The sequence below is a fragment of the Bison bison genome, unplaced genomic scaffold, assembly GCF_000754665.1.
Source record: "Bison bison bison isolate TAMUID 2011002044 unplaced genomic scaffold, Bison_UMD1.0 scf7180017864056, whole genome shotgun sequence".
Classification (NCBI taxonomy): Eukaryota; Metazoa; Chordata; class Mammalia; order Artiodactyla; family Bovidae; genus Bison; species Bison bison.
In genome coordinates this window covers 4,565,144-4,577,306 of record NW_011494628.1, presented here as the reverse complement: position 1 = coordinate 4,577,306, position 12,163 = coordinate 4,565,144, and positions in this window count along the sequence as shown.

Below are 12,163 nucleotides of genomic sequence, written 5' to 3'. Positions count from 1 at the left end.
AATATGCCAGCAAACTTGGAAAACTCAGCAGTGGCCACAGGACTGGAAAAGGTCAGTTTTCATTCCAATCCCCAAAAAAGGCAATGCCAAAGAATGCTTAAACTATTGCACGATTGCACTCATCTCATACGCCAGCAAAGTAATGCTCAAAATTCTCAAGCCAGGCTTCAGCAGGACATGACCGTGAACTTCCAGATGTTCAAGCTGGATTCTGAAAAGGCAGAGGAACCAGAGATCAAATTGCCACCATCCACTGGATCATCGAAAAAGCAAGAGTGTTCCAGAAAAATACCTACTTCTGCTGTATTGACTATAAGCCTTTGACTGTGTGGATCACAACAAACTCTGGATTAAAGAGATGGAAATACCATACCACCTGACCTGCTTCCTGAGAAATCTGTATGCAGGTCAAGAATCAACAGTTAGGACTGGACATGGAACAACAGACTGGTTCCAAATGGGGAAAGGAGTACGTCAACACTGTATATTGTCACCTGCTTATTTAACTTTTATGCAGAGTACATCATGAGAAATTCTGGGCTGGATGAAGCATAAGCTGAAATGAAGATTACCAAAGAAATATCAATAGCCTCAGATATGCAGATGACACCACCCTTATGGCAGAAAGAGAAGAGGAATTAAAGAAACGCTTGATGAAAGTGAAAGAGGAGAATGAAAAAGTTGGCTTAAAACTCAATATTCCAAAAACCAAGATCATGGCACCCAGTCCCATCACTCATGGCAAATATATGGGGAAACAATGAAACAGTGACAGACTTTATTTTTCTGGACTCCAAAATCCCTGCAGATGATGACTGCTGCCATTAAGTTAAAAGACACTTGCTCCTTTGAAGAAAAGTTGTGACCAACCTAGATAGCATATTAAAAGCAGAGATATTACTTTGCCAACAAAGTCCATCTAGTCAAAGCTATGGTTTTTCCAGTAGTCATGTATGTATTTGTGAGTTGGACTATAAAGAAAGCGGAGCACCAAAGAATTGATGCTTTTGAACTGTGGTGTTGGAGAAGACTCTTGAAAGTCCCTTGGACTTCAAGGAGATCCAACCAGTCCATCCTAATTGGTCCTGAATATTCATTGGAAGGACGGATGCTGAAGCTCAAACTCCAATACTCTGGCCAAGGTTGGATGGAAAAGGTTGAAGGTGGGAGGAGAAGGGGACGGCAGAGGATGAGATGGTTGGATGGCATCACCGACTCAATGGACATGAGTTTGAGTAAGCTCCAGCAGTCGGTTATGACCAAGGAGGTCTGGTGTGCTGCAGTCCATGGAGTTGCAAAAAGTCAGACACAACTGAGCGACTGATATGAACTGAACTGAAGAAGTCAAGCCTTTTTCTTTACTCCTGATTCCCTTATATAGGTGTCATCATATGCGAACTACACTTATGTATTCACTTTGCTGCTTAAATCAAAAGATGTGTTTTGTTTTCCTCATCAGTATGTTTATTACATTCTATTGTAATCATTTATTTACTTCTCAGTTTCCTGTAATAGACTATCAGAGTTTCATGAGACCAAATAAACTTTTTCTTGCTCACTCTTAAGTTCATAAGGCTTCACACATCCCTGGTGCACGTAGTGGATAATATTTGTTAAATAAACTATTTTTCCTCCATATGATTCATAATAAATGAGTTAAGTCAATTAAAGTGCTCAGAATAGGGCCTAGAACATGAAAAAGTGCACAATAAATGTTGGCTGTTTTTTCATCTTAATGAATTGTAATTCTGCATAATATTCTCAAAGTATTGTTTCTTGAACATTTCTTTGCTTTTGTATATTTGGGGTCTTCCCAATTTTTCCAACATTGTAAATCAGATTAGATGATTATTTTCATGCATTTAGTTTATTTCTTCTTTCTGATTATTTTCTAGGATAACTTTTTCAGAAATGGAATAACTAGATCAATGAATAGATCATTTTTATAATTTTGAAAAATGGTTGCCATGTTACTTTAAAAATACTTATTATGGAAAAATTTCAAATATATGAAAAGTAAATGGGACAGGATAATGAACCCCTATGCATCAAGCATCCAGCATCAATGGCTATCAGCTTTCTATGATTGTTTCATCTATGGCTTACCCTAGTTCCCCATTGAGAGCTATACTCCAGTTTGTTTATCCAGTTACTGTTTGATGGACACTTGAACTACTTCAGTTCGGCTGTTATGAGTAAAATTATGGTAATCAATCATGTAAAACTTTTCATTTTGATAATGTATTTTCATTTTTCTAGTGTGGAATTTTGAGTTGTGCATTTAAGAAAACTCTTTGGTTGATAAGAAACTATACAGTCTTTTCCGAAGTGGTTAAACTGTCTCATAGTCTCATCAGCAGTGTATGAAAGTTCCAGTTGCTCTATATCCTCAACAATGCTTGCAGTTGTCAGACATTTTCAATATTAGCCATTCTAGTGACTGTATTGCTATTTCATGGTTTCATTTGCAACTCTCTGATGATGATGATCTTGAATATCTTTTCCTGTTCCTTTTGGTCATTTGTTTGTCCTTTTTGTAAAGTAATTATTCTGATCTTTTTCCCCTTTATCTTGAATTTTTGGCCTTTGTATTATTGTTGTTGTTTAGTTGCTCAGTTGTGTCCAACTCTTTGCGACCTTGTGGACTTCAGCATGCCAGGCTTCTCTGTCCTTCACTATCTCCCGGAGCTTGCTCAGACTCCTGTCCATTAAGTCAATGATGCCATCAAAGTTTCTCGTCCTCTGTCATCCACTTCTCCTGCCTTCTATCTTTTGCAGCATCAGAGTCTTTGCCAGTGAGTTGGCTCTTTGCATCAGGTGGTCAAAGTATTGGAGCTTCAGCTTCAGCATCAGTCATTCCAATAACACTCAGGACTGATTTCCTTTAGGATTGACTGGGTTGATCTTGCAGTCTAAGGGATTCTCAAGAGTCTTCAAGACAACAATTCAAAAGCATCAATTCTTCCGTGCTCAGCCTTCTTTATAATCCAACTCTCACATTCATACATAACTACTAGTGAAACCATAGCTTTGATTATATGGGCCTTTTTGACAGAGTAATGTCTCTGCTTTTTAATATGCTGTCTAGGTTTGTATTATGGGATTTGTTAAATATTCTATATGTGTAGCCTTTGTTGGAAATATGTACCGAGGATATTTTCTTCTGGTCTTGTGTCTCCTTGTCACTTTGTTACCAATGTCTTTTGAAGGTCAGAAGTTTTTAATTTTGATAAGATCCAATTTACCGAAGTATTTTGTGCTTTATATTTTTTGTGTCCTAAGAAGTTCTGTGATGCAAAAGTTGCATGAATTTTCTCCTGTATTCTCTTCTAGAAGCTTTATAGTTTGGGGATTTATGTTTTAGTCTAGAACCATTTAGAAATAATTCTTGTGTGCTGTGAGTAAGCATTGTTCTTCTTTTTAAAATATATGTATCTAGTTGTTCCACTACTATATATTGAAAAGATTCTTCATTCCCTTTGGCACTTTTGTTGATAATCAACTCACCATGTATGGGTTAATGTATTTGAATGTGCATTTATTTATGAACGGAATAGTTTTATGAACCTTCCCTTGCATCACCTAGATCAGCAACTCTCACCATTTTGTTATTCTTATTTCGTTTTTGCTTCCTTCTTCTACTACTGTTTATTATTTTTGATAGTCTTTTTTTGAGATAAAACGTTCATACATTTCTTTTAAGTGTTTTATAGTTTTAACTTTAATGTTAGGTCTACTGTGTGTGCATGCATGCTCAGTTATGTCTGACTCTTTGAGACTCTGTGGACTGTAACCTGCCAGGCTCCTCTGTCCATGGGATTTCCAGGGAAGAACACTGGAGTGGGTTGCCATTTCCTTCTCCAGGAGATCTTCTTGACTCAGGGACCCAACCCATGTTCCTCGTGTCTCCTGCATTTGCAGGCAGGTTCTTTACCCAGAGAAGCACATACATATGGGTACCAACAGCATCTGTGTAGGAGTATTTCTGAGAACGACACCAGCAAAATTTCCATCATTTTCCTCTCATAGCATCATATATGGTCCTGGAGACTTTGGCTGCTGTTTTGCCACTCATTTCTTTACTTCAGTACTTTTGCTATCCTGAGATAGCAAAGCCTTTCTTGTTATTATGGAGACAGTTGAAATTATTCAGCATTTAGTTGGTTAATATTCGGCTTTTTGATGTGATACATATACAGATAAATGATAATATATTTGATCTGTATATTTAAGACGTCTTGTCAATGAGTTGTAAGTGATTCTAAATTCATGATGGTTTTTAATGGCTCTTAGATATCCAAAGCTAAATATGGAGCATTAAAATTTACAGGAATCTGTTGTACAGGCGGCTAAACTAGATATTTGTGAAATTGTTAGCTTTCTACTTGGTGTGAGACTTGACCTAGCAGCTTTCATCATGAATTCAACTTCTCTAGTGGACAACAGGAAGCACTTTTGATTGTGCAGGTCTCTATAGGAATTTCTGAGTTCGCTTTGAATGAGACCGAAAATAGAATGTTGTGTTGCTGTGAATAAACAAGGCAACTGTAGCACTTCTTCTGAAGCAATATCCATTTAAAGGAGAGTGTCATGTGCACAAGTGAGCATTCAGCTAGAGTTGCTCTATATTTTTATCTTTTTAGACTTATTCAGATTTCTGAAATGTGGGAACTGAAGTGGAAAACATTTCTTGATAGGCTTACCTGCATTTCTAAGTGTCTGAAACATCTGAAGTAACCTCAAAAACTGTTAAAGCATATGAAATTGCTTTATAAATAGTACTGTTCTGTACAAATTTTAATTATTAATATTACCACAAAAATTAATCTCCAGACATTGATTATAGTTGAAGATAAATTATGCCTGTTTCATTTAATAAATGAAACAATTTGACTTAAGAGTTGCTAAGAATGAAATAGTTGGTGAAAATATAGTTCAGAATAAACCAGTCCAAAATCGATACTTGAGATACACATATTTATTTTATTAATGGATATAACTAAACAGAGAAACTTTAAATAGGTTTAATCAAAACATGGTCTCACGAGAGCAGGTATGAGAGGTTGTCCAGGAATAATGTCTGTCTGGCCATGTGAGTTAGCTCAACAAGCAAAAGAAGAAACAGAATAAGAATCCAGTTTAGAAGAATGACCTATACGTTGTGAGTTTCATGTGAATTCCATTTTCCTCCTTGATTGTAAACTTGACACTGCTGTTTCACTGCTGGTTGAGGTAAATTACTACCACAGAGGTCAATGTTAACAAATGCACTCCTGGTATTTTTCTCAGTTCTCATATCTAGAGCATGGATGTGTGCTCAAGTCGCTAAGTCATGTCTGAGTCTTTTTGGCCCTGTGGACTGTAGCCCAGCAGGCTTCTTTGTCTATGGGATTTACCAGGCAAGAATACTGGAGTGAGTTGCCATTTCATTCTCCAGGGGATCTTCCCAACCCAGGGATTGAACCCATATCTCCTGTACTGCTGGTGGATTCTTTACCACTGAGCCATGTGGGAAGCCCATGGCTAGAATAGACATTTCTATTTCTCACAGAGCCTACATTCAGACTTCTAAATCTTCTAACCTCCCTACTTCAAGAACCCACTATAAATGGGTTAGCTTTGGCATATAAGATAGAAGTTTTTTTGTTTTGTTTTGTTTTAGGTAACTCTCTAAGGCAGTGTTTTCTAATATTTATTTTATGAAATATTATTTGTATAGGATGTTAAAAGTTATTATGGGTGAAAAAGGATTCTATGGACAAAAAATTTGGGTGACTTTGGGTTAAACCATGGTAAATAGGACTCAAGACTTCTCGGAAACTTTCATAAAATAATGTGTATTTTTGCACACCTAGAGAGGGTGATGGAATTTAATTAAGTAATTTGAATAATCCTAACTTTCCCCCAACAAAGTTTCCTGCAGATCCAGAGTTTCTAAAATATTCAATGTGGGAAAACCCATTTAAAGTTTTATTGACTGACTGTATAGAGCTTCTCCATCTTTGGCTGCAAAGAATATAATCAATCTGATTTCGGTATTGATTCGAACATCTGGTGGTGTCCCTGTGTAGAGTCCTTTTGTGTTGTTGGAAGAGGGTGTTTCCTATGACCAGTGTGTTTTCTTGGTGAAACTGTATTACCCTTTGCAGTGCTTCATTGTGTATTCCTCTGTCAAATTTGCCTGTTACTCCAGGTATTTCTTGACTTCCTTCTTTTGCATTCCAGTCCCCTATGATGAAAAGGACATCTCTTTTGGGTGTTAGTTCTAGAAGGTCTTGTAGGTCTTCATAGAACTGTTCAACTTCAGCTTCTTCAGCATACTGGTTGGGGCACAGACTTGGATCACTCTGATATTGAATGGTTTGCCTTGGAAAAGAACAGAGATCATTCTGTTGTCTTTGAGATTGCATGCAATTACAGCATTTCAGACTCTTCTGTTGACTCTGACTGCTACTCTATTTCTTCTAAGGGATTCTTGCCCACAGCTGCAGATATAATGGTCATCTGAGTTAAATTCACCCATTCCTGTCCATTTTAGCTCACTGATTCCTAAAATGTTGATGTTCATTCTTGCCATCTCCTGTTTGACCACTTCCAATTTGCCTTGATTCATGGACCTAACATTCCAGGTTCCTATGCAATATTGCTCTTTACAGCATCGAACTTTACTTCCATTACCAGTCACATCCACAACTGGGTGTTGATTTTGCTTTCGCTCCATCTCTTCAGTCTTTCTGGAGTTATTTCTCCACTGATCTCCCGTAGCATATTGGGCACCTACTGACCTGGGGAGTTCATCTTTCAGTGCCCTGTCTTTTTTTCTTTTCATACTGTTCATGGGGTCTCAAGCCAAGAATACTGAAGTGGTTTCCCATTCCCTTCTCTTAAAATGATTTTAGTTTAACATCATTTACAAGCAGTTGTGCTTTTTAGTTAAGCTGAAATGATATAGAAATTAGTACTAGAAAGTGGTACTAGAGGAAAAGAACCTTAGAAAATGTGGTGAGGAAGTCTCTAAAATGTAAACCTTATCTTATGTGTCACATATTTCTGAAAACCAGATCCAGAGACTAATTCAATGGGTGACAGAATTGCAATTTATCTGTAAGTGATGATGGACAGTGGCATGGCAGTGACCCTAGTGGACTATTTTATGTGGCACACCCTTCCCACCAAGGGCTTCCCTTGTGGCTCAGCTGGTAAATAATCCTCCTGCAATGAGGGATTCTGGGTCAGGAAGATCCCCTGGATAAGGGAAAGTCTACCCACTCCACTATTGTGGCCTGGAGAATTCCATGCATTGTATAATTGGTGCGGTTGCAGAGCGTCAGATGTGGCTGAACGACTTTCTTTTACTTTCCCTACCAAATGAAAAGAAAATAGTAATTCTTAACTTACATAGTTAGTGGGGCACCGTTTGCCGGATTCCTATGTAATTTTCTAACCACCATGTTTGAAAATAAGATTTAGAGATCATTTTACCTGTAATAAACCTTGAAAAATATATACATCTATAAAATTCCAAAAAAGATAATGTCTAAGGTCAAGGGGAAAATATATGTCATAAAGAACTTTAGGCGATTGGATGAACAACTCAGCTTGCCATACTGAAGATGTGACCAATACAGGGGAGCCTTGGACACTGAATGCAAAACTGTAAGTGACAAACCAAGTGAGCTTAATAAATGGATTTTGATGATAAAGTTCAATCTAAGGGTTATATTGGAAACATTTAATGACTCTAAGTAATATTTAAAAGTGAACAAGGTAAAGGGTGGTGTGCTTTATAATGGAAAAGACACGGGGTTCGTTGGAGCCAATCTTGGCTCCAACATTTATTAGCTGTGTAATTTTTGACAAGGTACTTAGTTCCTTCACTGTAAAAATGGAAATAAACCTACCTTGCAGGGTTTTTCGGAGAAGGCAATGGCACCCCACTCTAGTACTCTTGCCTGGAAAATCCCATGGACAGAGGAGCCTGGTGGGCTGCAGTCCATGGGGTCTCAAAGAGTTGGACACGACTGAGTGACTTCACTTTCACTTTTCATTTTCATGCATTGGAGAAGGAAATGGCAACCCACTCCTCCAGTGTTCTTGCCTGGAGAATCCCAGGGACGGCGGAGCCTGGTGGGCTGCCGTCTATGGGGTTGCACAGAGTCGGACACGACTGAAGTGACTTACCTTGCAGGGTTTTTAAGGAAGATTAAATGAGGTAAAATGTGAAACTGCAGGTGGTAGGTACCATAGCATTTCTCTCCCAAAATGATTGCTCAGTTTTCTTCCTAGGTATTATTTTAGGCAATTAGGGAAGAAACTTAAACCTTTAGGCTAATCAGCTAAATCAGTGCTTCTCAAACCTTAAAATGCATTTGATTTACCTAGGATCTTGTTAAAATGTAGATTGTGCTTCAGGAAGTCTGAGGAAGGGCCTGAAATTCTGCATTTCTAACACACTCCAAGGTGATGTCAACACTGCATTCTGCAGACCTCTTTGAGTAGCAAAGACCCAAACCATGGCAACTTCCATTATGACACAGTGAAATTGTCCTTGGTATGAAAATTAATAAACAGAAACCACATTTAAAATGGAGTTGGGAAGCCAGAAGGGGAAGCTCTCATAAACTAAGGGAACAATTTAAGACCCTTCAGGAAAAGAAGAATATCCTCATCTCCAGTGGGAAGGAGGTTACTACTATTACCATTCAGCGGTAGAAAAAGAAAACTTCCTCCTTGCCCAGCAACAGCCAAGGCAATGAGAGCCTGTTACAACTCAACCAATGAAAAACTATTACACTTTGAACTCCCAGTGTCCTCCAATGGGCTTTTTGTTTATAATATTAAGCCTCTCCCAAATCCCCTTACCCATTATAAAAGAAAGAGTCCTTTTTTCTCCAGACTTGTCTGTGATTTGCCATAAATTACATTTTCTAGTCCTTGTTATTCCCTAATAAATCCATTTTGCTGGTATAAGTAGTGTCTCTTTTGTTGTTTTAAGTCAAAATTTGGTAAAGACTTGGTGCAACAGGAATGGACTGGCTCCAGTTCAGATCAGATCTTGCAGTATAGTCTGTTTGACTATTTGGCTATTATTTTGATCACTATATAATATCTTATCCTTTGGGTGAAATGATGAGTACTTGATTAAATGGGTCAGAAAGTCATCCAAAATTTAAACAGACACTATATGTGAACTATATGTAAATCTTAGCTCTCATTAAAAAAACTGAAACAAAGAAATAATCTTGTGATATTCTCTGCCACTCAAATCAACTTTACCTGGTTTATTGGGGGTGGGCGGGGTTAAAATAAAGAATTATGCAGTCAAGGTAAGGTTCTTTTGTTTTTTGTCCTTTGGTAGTGATGCAATCAAGACATTTATAAAGTATCAATTTACAAAGACCCAGTTTTAGTTGAGACTCAGTAATTTTGCATTGCAATCTCTTTATTTAATTTTTTTCAAGGGCTGAGTTGCAGAACACTGGTAATACCAACTAATTTCATGGTTCCTGATTGAACATAAGGCTGTAATTCAATTGTGGACATTTAAAAGATATTTTAAACAGCAAGCACAGTGCAAATTCTTCATATTCATCCAGAAATGAGACATTGTTATTTATAATAGCTGCAAAAAGATTTGCAATCACCTAGTCATTAGGTTTTTAAAAAATCTATCACACTGGAGGAGAAGACTTAATTCATGCAATGTAGGAAGAAAAAGATTACTGTGAATTGAATTTTTAGAGGGCAGAGATTACTAAGAGGAAACCACAACCCTGACTGTGAAATAATCATCTTAAAACTATGAGAGGCACGCAAACTCTATAAATACGAATGGATTGATGATTTCATGAATCTTTATGATTTTTATTTATAATCCTTTAAACTTTCATCTTCTACCTACATTTTGTCCTGGAAAAAAAATTAAAGTAAAAGTGATATTTAAAAAGATAGCTAAGGACCAATTTCTAAATGTATTCAACAAAAAAGATATATATATATATATATATAGACACACAGTAAATTGCCTATCTGTGGGCCTACAGTTATCTAACAAGCACATACCTCAGCCATGCAAGTGTAAGCAGAAACCCTCCATTTCATCACTCAGCTTTTTCTAAATAATAAATATGAAGCTTCTCATAGGTAGCAAACTTTGTGTGTGCATGTGTGCTCATTTGCTCAGTTGTGTCTGAGTCTTGGCAACCCTGTGGACTATAGTCTGCCAGGTTCCTCTGTCCTTGGGATTATTCAGGCAACAATACTGGGGTGGGTTGCCATTTCCTCCTCCAGGGGATCTTTCTGACCCAAGGATCAAACCCATATGTCCTGCATGGCAAGTGGATTCTTTACCTCTGAGCCATTGGGGAAGCCCTAAAGCCAGCATTCTTTTTTAGTTCTGTTGTGGAGGTCTTGATGTCAATTTAACTTTCAATTACCTTTAAAAAATTATAGCTTCAAATAAGGAAGTAATGTTAAACCTTTTGGTTTTGAAAGGAAGTCTTTAAATAACCCACCAACAGAAAAGTGTTTTGCAGTTAAAAAAAATAAGCCTAATGAAAATAGAGCTTTAAACATTTTATTAATAATGGTGACATGATTCCAGTTTTGAATTCTTAATGCAGTTTTTCACTGTGCATTCAGCACTGTGTAAAAGCCAAGCAGCATCCAGTTTATTCGGTTCCTAGTCCTTCTGTCACGGAAAGTGTAGTGGGAAGCATATCTGAATAGCTGGTTTGAGGCGGAACCTTGGGTGTAACTGCACCTTCCTGGATCATAACTTCCTTATATGTGAAACAGTAGTGTTGGTGATGATAAAAGTGACATAGTTAGCAAGTAGTAAGGTAGTAATAAGTTAACAGTAAGTCATGAAGTGAGGATGAGAACTGTGTTCAGGTCTGTACTCCACCACTGTGCTATCCTGACTCAGGTGGACCAGCTGATATGTGCAACTCTAAATAGATGTAAGACTATATTTCCATTTCTCCAGGCAAATGCCTACCCAAACCATTAAGCAAGATGGTTTTTCATCTTATTTTTTTAAATATTTCTAGGGAGACCATTAGAATTATTTTATATTGGCGCAAAGTGGATTAATAATGTTGTTAGTTTCAAGTATACAGCAAAGTGATTCAATTATATATATACATGTATCCTTTTTCAAATTATTATGAATATTAAGCAGAGTTCCCTATGCTATACAGTAGGTCCTTGTTAGTTATCTATTTTAAATATAATGTTGTATACATGTCAATCCCAATCCAAGGATAGCTTTTTTAAAAGTATAAATGAAGACTATATATGCCCCAGTTATGATGAAAGTGTTTCTTCATGTTTAAATATACTCTTTGACACAGTTTTAGCACATTTCCTTAAATATGCCTACTTATAATTGTGATAATGTGTTACATATGTGAAAATGGGCTATCTTGTATCCTGTCTTTCCTAGTACAAATATTCCCAATATTTTCATTTCATGTCTTCACAAATCCATGTCTTTTCTCATAGCTTTGTGGTGTCCCCTTTTCCTCACCACAGTTTTCCCTCATTCCTCTAATCTATTTAGTTAATATGTACACACATTTAAATGCCACTACATGTCAGGGACTGTCTTGGATGCTGGAAATATCAAAATGAATAATTTCTCCAGAAATCATTAGAGGCTAATAATCAATAGATGAGTAAGTGCTATAATGTTAAGCATGGCGATTTCATGTGAGAGAGACTATACAAATATCAAAAGGAAGTACTTTTTTACATTCACTGGAGTGTAAAAAATAGTTCCCCCTAAGAGAGAATGCTTGAGATAAATATTGAAGGAAGAAGAGGAGGAAGGGCATTCCAAGTAGCTGAGGAATCAGGCACACACATGTGTCAACAAAAGAGGCCCGCAGAGCACAGTGTGCTCAGGAAATAGACAGGTAGTGGCAAAGGCTGCTCCCAAGACCTTGGGTCAGGAATAGCAAGAAGTGAAGATGAAGAGTTGAATTCAGGGAATGAAAGGCTTGTGTATTCAACCAGCAAATTTGAACTTGACTCCCAACACTCTGGAGAACAGTGAAAGATTTAAAGCATGGGAGTGACATGATCAGATAGGCATTTTCTAATAATCTTGAGAGAGAAAGGGCTAGGAAACATCAAAGATGGATCAGTGAGATTTTCCTTT